This window comes from Protopterus annectens, chromosome 6.part0, assembly GCF_019279795.1.
Source record: "Protopterus annectens isolate FY-2018-M chromosome 6.part0, PAN1.0, whole genome shotgun sequence".
Classification (NCBI taxonomy): domain Eukaryota; kingdom Metazoa; phylum Chordata; order Ceratodontiformes; family Protopteridae; genus Protopterus; species Protopterus annectens.
In genome coordinates, this window is record NC_056737.1 from 786544400 (window position 1) to 786557758 (window position 13359).

A 13359-nucleotide genomic window follows, 5' to 3' on the forward strand; every position below is an offset into this window, starting at 1 on the left:
TACCAGGCAGGGTGACTTAACCCCCAAACCGCTACCAGGCAGTGTGACAACTCCCCAAACTGCTACCAGGTAGTGTGACTTAACTCCTCCAAATTGCTACCAGGTGGTGTTACCCCTAAACTATTACCAGGCAGTGTGACTTAACCCCCAAACTGCTTCCAGGCAGTGTGACATATCCCCTCCCCACAAACTGTTACCAGGCAGTGTGACTTAACCCCCAAACTGCTACCAGGCAGTGTGACTTAACCCCCAAACTGCTACCAGGCAGTGTGAGTTAACCCCCCAAACTTATACCAGGCAGTGTGACTTAACCCCCAAAATGCTACCAGGCAGTGTAACTTAATCCCCAAAATGCTACCAGGCACTGTGATGTAACCTCCCCAGGAACTGCTATCAGGTATGGGTGACTTAACCCACAAACTGCTACCAGGCAGTGGGACTTAACCTCCCAAACTGCTACCAGGCAGTGTGACTTAATTCCCCCAAACTGCTACCAGGCAGTGTGACTTAACCCCCAAACAGCTACCAGGCAGTGTGAATTAACCCTGCCAAACTGTTATCAGGCAGTGTGATTTAACCTCCAAACTGCTAACAGGCAGGGTGACTTAACCCCCCCCCCCCAAACTGCTACCAGGCAGTGTGAATTAACCCTGCCAAACTGTTATCAGGCAGTGTGATTTAACCTCCAAACTGCTACTAGGCAGTGTGACTTAACCCCCCCAAAACTGCTACCAGGCAGTGTGAATTAACCCTGCCAAACTGTTATCAGGCAGTGTGATTTAACCTCCAAACTGCTACCTGGCAGTGTGACTTAACCCCCCCCAAACTGCTACCAGGCAGTGTGACTTATCCCACAAACTGCTACCAGGCAGTGTGACTTATCCCCCAGACTGCTACCAGACAGTGAGACTTAAACCCTCCTCAAACTGCTACCAGGCAGTGTGACAACCCCCCAAACTGCAGCAGCCTTGCAAGCTAAGCAATTGTTGGCTTCAGGACATGCATGCACACCTCTGTGCATGACTGACCTCTTGAACAAGCCATGTACCAGTTATAGGGTGGAGTCCACCTGGTTGTTAACACTGCTATTACAGTGAGCCTAGGGCCTTCCTCCACTCAGGGTAGGTGACCTGTCATCAGACAATCACTCCCATCCTTTCCCTAACATAAGTTCATATTGAAGTACTCGGCTAGCTGTCTTTGTGGGTTATTTTACACCTAACCAATTTCTCTGAAAGATGAGTATCAAACTCCATACCTTGTTTCTGTGAGCTAAGCACCTTAACCATTATTCCAACCCCCAACCATAAATAGATTCAGAAGTTCTTGCTAGGCTTTTGGCCCAAGAGCCATTTTAAGCCTAGCAAAGCTTACTCCAAATAAAGTACAAGCAGAATTATTGATAACATCTGAACTCACAACCACTGGTATATAAAATCAGTGCTCTAAACCCTGAGCTATAAGGCCCCTAAACATATCCAGCTCCATCAGCTCCTATGACACTAGGGAACAGTGAAGGTTTTATCCCTTTGTGCCATTGAGGTAGACTAATATGCACTGGTAATTTATTAAAGTATTATTACATGGTTACAATCAGATTATTTTTCATATATGCAGATTATTTTTCATAAATGCATATAAGAAATTCTCACAAGGAAAGTTATTTTTCTAAAGTTACAAGGAGCTACAAAGGATTACTTTTAGTTTGGCAAATTTGCAATTCAGACATTTCTACATTTCAGTAATTAGAAGTAAAAATTTTCAATTCATCTTGAGGGGAAATGTAAGAGAAAAGCTGTTACTGGTTAAAGGAAGCGAGAAGGCATTTGGTGGAAATAAAGGAAAATAAATTAAATGAGGGTCATGTGACTGCAAATGGTAACAATAGAAATGAGTGTGTTGCTAATGAAACATGTTTATTTCTCAGGTGATACAAATAAGTCATATATTAAGTCTAGTTATTTCAACATTTGGTGATTTTCTTCAAATGTTTAGATCTGTTTGAGGATGCATATGTTATTATTAGGTCTAGTACCTTTGGGTATTAGCTAAACATGAGAGGATGCTATGATTTCTCACACGGTAGAGCATTTTTAATGCTCAGTAACTCTAAAGTATGAGTTTAGGACTAGATAGCAATGCAGTATACATTAAACAATGCAACAGAAATGTGTGTGTGTGTGTGTGTGTGTGTGTGTGTGTGTGTGTGTGTGTGTGTGTGTGTGTGTGTGTGTGTATTTTAGGTCTATTTCAGCAGGCAGAAATTACACTTAATCGAGACTTACTTAATCGAGACAACATTGCTGAAGGTTGAATAAGCTGAAGCTTCACACTACCAAATTTTTTACAAGGAATGGAGTCACTTCACCAACATAGGGAAATTTGCCCTTTCTCCCACTGTAGTGCGATCCTAGAGTTGGTATATTTAGAGGGGTGTGGGGGCACAGCCCCCCACATTCCAGAGGTGTGCATGGCATAGCTGCATTCTGTCTCTTACAGGCTTTTGAGGGGAGATTTATGCCTGGCATACAGGGCATTGTCAGACCCCACTCTGATGGACCTTCTTTATATCCACAAAGCAAACAGTACCAGAATTACCCATTCTAAAGCATCTGGAGCATTTCTCCCCGGGCCTACACTGAAAATTGGCTTTGTTCCAAGTCAGACTTTCCCAGTTAACAAATGTTAAATAAGTAAATAAATAAAATAAAGACTTAAACCTTGCCTGTGATATAAATAGGATGTGCTGGAGAGATGGGTATGTATCCCAGAGACTACCCCATCTAATGGAACACGCTCCCCATCCATGTAAAGTAGAATTCAGCCCTAATCCAGTTCAAGTGCAACTTGGTCAATTTGATAGGAAACTGGAAATTCATCCCTTGTTTGGCACTTATGTCTCTAATGAACCTAATAACCTGTAAATGGCTCATCTCCCAGGCCCGTGCTTACACTTATCAAGGGTATCAGTACTTGTCAGAGATTTGAGATGCATGGCTAGGCTTAAAAAGGCCCTTATGGTTGTTAGTCTAGTAAACACCTATGAACCTATGAACCTGGGTGTGTTTGACATAGTGCTGTGTGTTTTACATTGTATGTTGGCCAAGTGTGTCCATTCCCTGTAAAAATATTTGTAGTTTGAAACTTCAGTTTATTCAGCCTTTGATGATGTTGTCTCAGTAAAGTAAGTTTCGATTAAGTGTAATTTTGGTCTACTGAAGTAGACCTGCGTGTGTGTGTGGGTGTGTGGATGTGTGGGTGTGTGTGTGGATGGGTGCAAACCATGATGTTTTGAAACACTGTATTTGGGCCTGTGAAAAACATTGTATTCTGCCAGTATTTTACTAGAAACTAATTTTACGGATCACTTCAGGACTTGAACAGGAATATTGAATGATAGTAAGGCAAATTCCACACAGAATCATAGCTTGCTTATTACCCGGTGGGCTAAATTACATTGTGTACAGGTTAAACAGCCCATCTTATCACTGGTGTGTATTGCACTGATATATGTAGATGACAAGATCCGGAAATCAAGTTTATTTTACAAAAGTTGATGTTTAACAAGTACATTTTGGAGTGAGTACAAAACAAGATATAACATTTGACATCTGACATTTAAAATGATATTTTGACATTTATATTTGCCTTTCAAGCAAAGTAACTGCATGAGATTATTTAAGACTAAAATATGCTTTGTATTTTTTTTTATTTTATTCAGTACAACAAAGTTCCGCTGTGGCGACCCCTAACCGGGAAAAGCCGAAAGACACAAATTCAGTACAAAAAACAAGGACAAAGACAGGGTTAAGTAGCAGCTACACATTACATAAATTTGTTAAACTGTTTTGATAACCAAGTAGGCCCATTGGACACACAGTCACTTTTTAGGGGCAACTTGGAAGCAATGTCAGGTGAACTGACTTGTTTAAGGTCACAGAGCAGATAAATAAGGATTTGGGAATCAAACTCTGTACCACAAGAACCACAGCTCAAGCCTTAGCCCTCTGCACCAACTGCCAGGCATTGCATAAGCTACATATTTGAAAGCCAAGTTGTTAGATAGGTGAACAGGTTAAGATTTTTATGTCATCATGTAATATGCATTTGTCTCATTAAACACATTTTTTCATATATATTTTTCTACAATGCTTTTAAGAGTCAAGGCAAGATAAGTTGTCTCCAATAGCAGACACCCTTGAGTATCTCACTTATTGCATTGTGCAATGACATTTTCTTTTGATACAACAAGGATTGTGAATGAATACAATCAAGCTCATTGTGCATGTAGCCTGAGGGGGGCTTAGCTGACCTTTTTTGGTTGGTGAACTGAAGGGAAGGCCTGACAGGTCCTGAACCTATGACTTGTTTAAGTAGCGTGTATACTGGCGGGGATTATGAGACCAAATGGATACAGTAGATAAATTGTTAATAAACTTTTTTAGGTACATATAAAGCCAAATGGTCTTTAATTGTTTGTCGAATGTTTCAGAAACACAAACAGCGTGTAAATGAGTGCCTAAAACAACTCCAAAAAGACAGTTCAATGGATCTCACAAAGTAAAGCTTTATTTGACCGTGGTTATTGTTTAATAAACCTTTACTTTTTGAGCTCCATTGGACTGTCTTTTTCAGCTACAAGCACTCAAGGGCATTTTCTGTGTTTGGATTTGTTGAATGTTTGTTTGGTTCTGTAAAATAAACATGATATATTATACACATTCTGTCTCCAGTGCCTTTTCAGAATTCCACTGGTGGAGACTGTAGGCATTCTGTCCAAGGACCTGTCAGATATATTGCTCCTTGTCAGGCTTCTGCTGCCAAATTCATAATCTGTTTGTACTATTTCCATGTGGAGTCATAATAAAAGCTATTTTGTTCTGTTCATGATGTGCTTATTGACAGCACTTTTGTTCTCTGCTGTCCTCCAGTGTACTTTATTTTACCAACAACTGTGAGGGAATTACTAAAAACCCTAGTGGAATAAGACATGGAAAATGGCCAGAAGTTGGCAATTTGCAACAAAAGTTGGCAGGACTGACTAACATGATAGCTACTCCCAGATGTGGGTCTAGCATAAACAGGATAAGCAATGAGGAAAACCTAGAGGCATATTTGGTGCTGTTTGAGCAATATGTCAACCAAGCAGTCTGCAGTAAAACAGAATGGGTGAAACTCCTGTCATCCCACATGACAAGTGACTTAAAACATATATGGCTGTGAACTGAATAAATGAAAACAGAACTCCAAACTGGGTGGGGGGTTCTACAAATGGGCTTTTAATACTGGCAAACTAGAAAGAGCTTAGATGCACGGCTTAACATATATAACTGGTGAGAGTCTGAACGCAACAATAAAATAAAATCGTTACACATTCTAGCAGTAGACAGATTTAAAAGGACACTGCCTAGGTGTAAGAGAATGTGGGTGTGGCAAATGGTCCCAAGAACTTTGACGGATTAGTAACTTTAGCAGTTTGCTTCTTAGAAGATTGTTTAAAACTGAGTTGCTGCTTCCAGGTCTAAAATTGCAATGGGACGTGTCATCTTCTTTGAAACTCTGCAAGAAAAAGTAGGAAGTAATGGGTTAACATTTCAAATATGGGAGGACGGGTCATATAGCTAATTGCCATTTCACCAATATGGAAGAGAATGCTAATAGCTGAAATATGAACACTGATGTGCATGCTACAAAGAAGTTGGGGTACCATTGCAGCTAGAATGAATGCGCTGTTATGTTATTTGTTATAAGCAAGCTAGTGAAATGTACTGTATTGTAATTCTAGAAGGAAGAGAAGTTCACACTCTGCTAGACTTCAAAAACATTATTATTCTTGTCAAAGTTCTCCTGGTATGTAAGGATAAGGCCAGCAACAAACAAAAAGTGAAGGTAATATATACTCATGGATTTAGAAAGGCATATACATTCATGAATGTAGAAATCCAACTAGCTGCGGGCAAACTTCTACATCTTCCAGCTTTAGCCCCATACTTAGCCCATAATTTTATATTAGGAAAATATTTTCTCCATTTGAAAGCATTCTGACAAATATGGTACAAGAGAATCTAAAGGCAAAGTGTAGCAAGTTGATACACTTGAGAAGGAGGTAAACTACACAACAGCCTGATATTCCCATTTAGAATATAAAATGAGGAGGGTAGCAAGACATTGACATCCATATAGATGTTCAGAATAAAAACCAGGAGGAAGGAGTTAGCAAAGAAGATACAGAAGGGGCTACAATCTGATTGTGGTTAGGCAGCAAAAAGGATATTGTATGTTACCAGAAACGTGTCTCAAGGATTGAGAAACTGAAACAAAAACAGTAACAGATGTTAGTATAGGAGCTGAAAGTGAACTGATAGGGAATTCTGAAGTAAAAGTCAGTCCAAGACAGAAATCTGCACAGACACTTAACAAAATATATTACCACAGAAACATAAATAAAAGTAGAAGAAAGAGGACATTTAAATAAGGACAGTCTGAACAAAGAAAGTAAGTAAATGCTAAAAGTGACATGTAAGAAAATACAGAGTTCTAAACAGAAAGCTGAAGAAAGAGTGAATTATCAGAAGGTTTGTTCAACTGGAATTAAAAGAGAATGAAATTTTGTCTAGAATTACCCTTTATATGTAATATGCAGAAGAATGCAGAGTGACAGTGTTTTTGAGAAGTACCCTTTGCAGGGAGAAGACATACAAGAAGGAGCAGTGCCATTGCTTTTAGAAGTGGAAACAGTATATTCCAGCTCAAAATAAGATACCAAAGAAAGTGACCCTAAATTAATGGTCTTGCTATTAAGCCACATAAATGTTTCTAATAAGGAACAACAAATTTACCCACATGCTGAAGGTAACTGGTAAAAATAAGATAATCCACAAGGAATAAAAAAATCCAACATTTTGGTGAGTGAGTCCTTAAGTCCAGGAGAATAAAATAAAATTAAAATAATGTGAAACAAAATAAAATAAAATAAGAAGTTAGATTCTATGTATTATTGGATTATTTTCTGTTTTCTTTAGTATTACACATGTACCTTTTAGTATACTGAATTTGGTATGGATATATGTTTGAGAGTATGTATTGTTATATGTATTGAATTTAATATAAGTGTTCTGCAAGAATTTCAGTTATGTATTAATTTGTATAGAGTATAGAGAGTGTATCTGGACAGAGGAAGGACGACAAGGAGACATGGTGGAATGAGGAAGTACAGGAGAGTATACAGAGAAAGAGGTTGGCAAAGAAGAAGTGGAATTGTCAGAGAGATGAAGAAAGTAGACAGGTGTATAAGGAGATGAGGTGCATGGCAAAGAGAGAGGTGGTGAAGGCTAAGGATAAGGCATATGAAGAGTTGTATGAAAGGTTGGACATTAAGGAGGGAGAAAAGGACCTGTACCGATTGGCTAGACAGAAGGACCGAGCTAGGAAAGATGTGCAGCAGGTAAAGGTGATAAAGGATAATGAGGGAAACATACTCACAAGCGAGGAGAGTATGTTGAGGAGATGGAAAGAGTACTTTGAGGGGTTGATGAATGAAGAGAATGAGAGGAAGAGAAGGCTGGATGATGTAGGGATAGTGAATCATGAAGTACAATGGATTAGCAAGGAGGAAGTAAGGATAGCTATGAAGAGAATGAAGAATGGAAAGGCTGTTGGCCCAGATGACATACCTGTGGAAGCAAGGAGGTGTTTAGGTGAAATGGCAGTGGAGTTTTTAACCAGATTGTTTAATGAAATCTTGGAAAGTGAGAGGATGCCTGAGGAATGGAGAAAAAGTGTTTTGGTACTGATTTTTAAGAATAAGGGTGATATGCAGAGCTGTAGTAACTAAAGAGGGATTAAATTGATCAAAAATAAAAAAACAGAGCCAGCAAACTGCATTCCATCTCCTCAACACACTCTCCTCGCTTGTGAGTATGTTTCCCTCATTATCCTTTATCACCTTTACCTGCTGCACATCTTTCCTAGCTCTATTATAAAACAGCAAAATTAAATGACAGACCGGTTTCGGCTGGCAATCCACACACAGCCTTCTTCATTTAATTTTGCTGTTTTATAATAAAACATTCATCAGAATACAGTTTGCTGGCTCTGTTTTTTATTTTTAATTTAAGTGGATCCTTGGAGCCGTGCATTGCACTCGTGCATGAAGTTCTTGTATTTTATTAAATTGATCAGCCACAGCATGAAGTTATGGGAAAGAGTAGTGGAAGCAAGGTTAAGAAGGGAGGTGATGATTAGTGATCAGCAGTATGGTTTCATGTCGGGAAAGAGCACTACAGATGCGATGTTTGCTCTGAGAGTGTTGATGGAGAAGTACAGAGAATGTCAGAAGGAGTTGCATTGTGTTTTTGTAGACTTAGAGAAAGCATATGACAGGGTGCCTAGAGAGGAGTTGTGGTATTGTATGAGGAAGTCAGGAGTGTCAGAGAAGTATGTAAGAGTGGTACAGGATATGTATGAGGGTAGTGTGACAGAGGTGAGGTCTGCGGTGTGAGTGACAGATGCATTTAAGGTGGAGGTGGGGTTACATCAAGGATCAGCTCTGAGCCCTTTCTTATTCGCAATGTTGATGGACAGGTTGACAGACAAGATCAGACAGGAGTCCCCATGGACTATGATCTTTGCAGATGACATTGTGATCTGTAGTGAGAGTAGGGAACAGGTGGAGGAGACCCTGGAGGGATATGCTCTAGAGAGAAGAGGAATGAAGATCAGCAGGACTAAGACAGAATATATGTGTGTGAATGAGAGAGAGAGGATAGAGGAATGGTGAGGATGCAAGGAGTAGAGGTGGTGAAGGTGGATGAGTTTAAATACTTGGGGTCAATAGCTCAGAGTAACGGTGAGTGTGGAAGAGAGGTGAAGAAGAGAGTGCAGGCAGGATGGAGTGGGTGGAGAAGAGTGTCAGGAGTGATTTGTGACAGACGTGTACCTGTAAGAGTGAAAGGGAAGGTCTACAAGAGGGTAGTGAGACAAGCTATGTTATATGGGTTCATAGGTTCATAGGTAGATACTAGCTATCTGCCCTAAGGCATTTATAAGCCTAGCTAGAGTGTATTTGGCTTCCGCCTCCCTATTAGATTAGCCTACTGTGCCTCTGTAAAGTAGGTCACAGAAGGTACCCTTTTAAGATTAGTTTACTGTGCCTCTGTCTAGCAGGGACACAGGAGAGATCCCAGGGGTGAATTTGCGATTTCCCATCCACGCGTCCAAATTTCGCTTGAAGAGGGTCAGCGAGGGGCTATGTCTAACATGAATTGGGATTCTATTCCAGAGTGAGGGGAGCCAGGGGTTGGAGACAGTGGCATTGACAAAAAGGCAGCAGTTTGAGCTGGATGTGGCAGAATTAAAGATGTTAAGATTTGCACTGGGTGTGATGAGGGTGGAAAGGATTAGGAATAAGTATATTAGAGGGTCAGCCCAGGTTGGAAGGTTTGGAGACAAAGCCAGAGAGGCACGATTACTTTTGTTTGGTCATGTGATGAGGAGGGATGCTGAGTATATTGGGAAAAAGATGCTAAGGATGAAATTACCAGGTAACAGGAAAAGAGGAAGGCCTAAGATAAGGTTTATGGATGTGGTGAGAGAGGACATGCAGGTGGTTGGTGTGACAGAGCAAGATGCAGAGAACAGGAAGAAATGGAAACAGGTGATCTGCTGTGGCAACCTCTAATGGGAACAGCTGAAAGAAGATGATGATTAATTTGTATAGAGTGGGAGGATTGATAGAGGTTTATGTATCTGATTGGTGGTCAGTGAAGTTTGAAATGGGTATTTAATTAAAGTTTAATTGATTTCTAACTTTCTGATAAAGCAATGTTGATTATCGCGAAAGCGGTCCCTCAATAAAACATTGGATTTTTTTATTCCTTGTAGATTATCTTATTTTTGTCAGTTACCTTCAGCCTCTGTGTACATTTAATAAACAAAGTACAGCAGCAAGCGGCAAAAAATAAACTAGTAAGCAAACTAACACCACAGCCACGAGCCCAAATAAATAAACTAGTAAGCAAACTAACACCACAGCCACCGAGCCCAAATAAATAAACTAGTAAGCAAACTAACACCACAGCCACCGAGCCCAAATAAATAAACTAGTAAGCAAACTAACACCACGGCCACCGAGCCCAAATAAATAAACTAGTAAACAAACTAACACCACAGCCATGAGCCCAAATAAATAAACTAGTAAACAAACTAACACCACAGCCACGAGCCCAAATAAATAAACTAGTAAGCAAACTAACACCACAGCCACGAGCCCAAATAAATAAACTAGTAAACAAACTAACACCACAGCCACCGAGCCCAAATAAATAAACTAGTAAGCAAACTAACACCACAGCCACGAGCCCAAATAAATAAACTAGTAAGCAAACTAACACCACAGCCACGAGCCCAAATAAATAAACTAGTAAACAAACTAACACCACAGCCACGAGCCCAAATAAATAAACTAGTAAACAAACTAACACCACAGCCACGAGCCCAAATAAATAAACTAGTAAGCAAACTAACACCACAGCCACGAGCCCAAATAAATAAACTAGTAAGCAAACTAACAGCACAGCCACGAGCCCAAATAAATAAACTAGTAAGCAAACTAACACCACAGCCACGAGCCCAAATAAATAAACTAGTAAACAAACTAACACCACAGCCACCGAGCCCAAATAAATAAACTAGTAAACAAACTAACACCACGGCCACGAGCCCAAATAAATAAACTAGTAAACAAACTAACACCACAGCCACGAGCCCAAATAAATAAACTAGTAAGCAAACTAACACCACGGCCACCGAGCCCAAATAAATCCACGTCCGAGAGAAGAGCAAACAGTTTAATGTTTCGCCAAAAATAGTAACGCATTACACATTCTTACACATTTTGTACATTTTATACATTTTATATACATATATTGTTTATATATACTTTTTATATATATTTTTTGTATTATGAATTTTGTATTAATAGTAATATATGTAATAATATCTAACTTACTTTGTAAATTGAAAATTGATTAATGGATTTTTTAATTGTTGATTGGGAAAGCAATGTGATAGGTTATTATTTCTTATATAAAGTAGCTGCTCTGACTTTAATGTAACTCTGATGAAGCCCATGTTGTAAGTGGGTGAAAGCGCTCAGTTTGTCGATGTAAATAAATGTTGTTGGTCCGTTTTTATTCAATCAGCGTTTTACTTTTTCTTTTTACAAATATTCTTGATAGTCTTGCCCTTTCTATAAGTGAAAGTTAATTCATTTTCAAAGATGTAATCTACATCAGATACTGCGGAAAAATTTTTCCATTCTCTCATAAACATCTTTCTAATGTATGCTGACTGTCCATCAAAAGTAGTGATCAAACCTGCCCCATATTTGTGGGCAGTCTGCTTTCCTGTTGTTTCTGGTTGGAAAGTAGTAGTCTTACCTAATATAGGGGCAAAAGTGTCTTCCCTTTTGAGATTGACCTGTTCTAAAATGTGGTTGAATAACTCTTGCGGATAGCCTCTACTGCTAAACAATCCCCTGAGGTAGTTAACTTCCTCCAAAATTATTTGATTGTCTGATGTCATCCTACTAAGACGCACAAGCTGTCCCTTCACTATACCTTTCTTTTGATGAGGTGGATGACAACTGGTGTAGTGCAGGTAAGAGTTGCAAAATGTATCCTTTCTATGCACTCTTGATGTAAATGTACCATCCAATTTACCTATACAAACATCAAGATATTTCAATTCATCCTGATCAAAATATTGTGTGAACTTCAAGAAACTTGTGGTCGTATTGACATACTGAAAAAGTTTGTAAAAACGGTCTTGGTCTCCTTGCCAGAGAAAACACAGGTCATCCAGGAATCTGGTGTATAAGGCCCATTGATTACTAAAGGAAGAATTAAGTCAAAATTTGTTCTCCCAGTACGCCATAATAATGTTAGCATAACTCGGGGCACAATGAGCCCCCATAGCCACACCTTTTTCCTGTTTGAAGTACTCTCCCTGAAAATATAAAAAGTTGTTCTTTAACACAATTTCCATCAGGGTGAGTATATTCCTGAAATCTTTTTGTTCTAGCTTGTGACTGTCAACAAGCATTTCTTCAAACCAGTGTAAACCCACCTCATGTGGGATGCATCCAAACAAATCTATTACATCCATTGTGCCAAATGACAGACTGTCAGAAAAAATTGAGGGCTGCAATTTCCTTAAAAAATCCCAAGAATCCTTTAAGATGTGGTTGATACCTTCTAAAACGCTTTTGACCTTTTGATCCACAAATTTTGCTAAGGGCGCAGTCATAGAACCTTCGGCTGATACAATGGGCCTTAAAGGTGGATCAACACTATCTTTGTGTACCTTAGGTATACCAAAGATACAAGGTATCTTAGGTTTCTCCACATTAAGGTACTTGTGTGTATCACTATCAATAGACCCATCCATGAACATATCATATAACGTAGTTTGAATTTTTCTGTGGGCTATATTGATTTTGTTAATGGAAACCCTTGAATATTTGTCTGTGTCGTTTAGTAGATTCATCATTTTACCTTCATATAAAATTGATTCCATCACTACTACTCCCCCACCTTTGTCAGGTTTCATAACTCTCAGACCGTGATTGTTACTAATATCTTTTAGTGTAGTCATTTCTGCCGGAGTTAAATTGGAGTCTATGTATTTACCTGCAACCAGTGTTCTAATTTCTTTTTCCACTTTCAACTCAAAATTTCTGAGTTGAGGGTGTATGGGGGGGTTGAAGGTACTTCTACGTCTTAAATTAGCTAAATCAGGGTCCTTTGTTTTGCCCTTAAAAAATAATTCCAAGTTCTACTTTCTTATGAACAATTTGATATCAACTAACAACCTAAAAATGTCAGTTTTTTGTCTAGGGATATAAGTAAATCCCTTGGAGAACAAGTCGAACCAAGATTTATCAATCTTAACATTTGAATAATTGAATATGTTAAAATCATTGTAGGTCCAAGTAGACATGACATTAGTAATGGTATCAGTTATTGCCAGGCTTGATTCCTTTGCCCTAACGGCCTCCACCCTCTGCCCCTGTAGTTTTTTGAATTGTACACAACTCTCTCCTGATTCATTAACCTTTCAGATCTCCTTAGGGGGGGGGAGCCATTGTTGTCGTTGGCCTGTTCAATATTATCCTCTTCAGTCCAACCCTGCTCACCATTTTGCTCCCTAGCCCAGTTACCATAACCTTTTCTGGATGAAGTTTTCGGCTGTGGATAATGTATTGTGTTCTTATATTCCTCTAAATCCCTTCTGATTTTATCAATTTTTCTATCTTGTACTTCCTTACATTTTGATTCGACATTTTTAAGTAAATTGTGA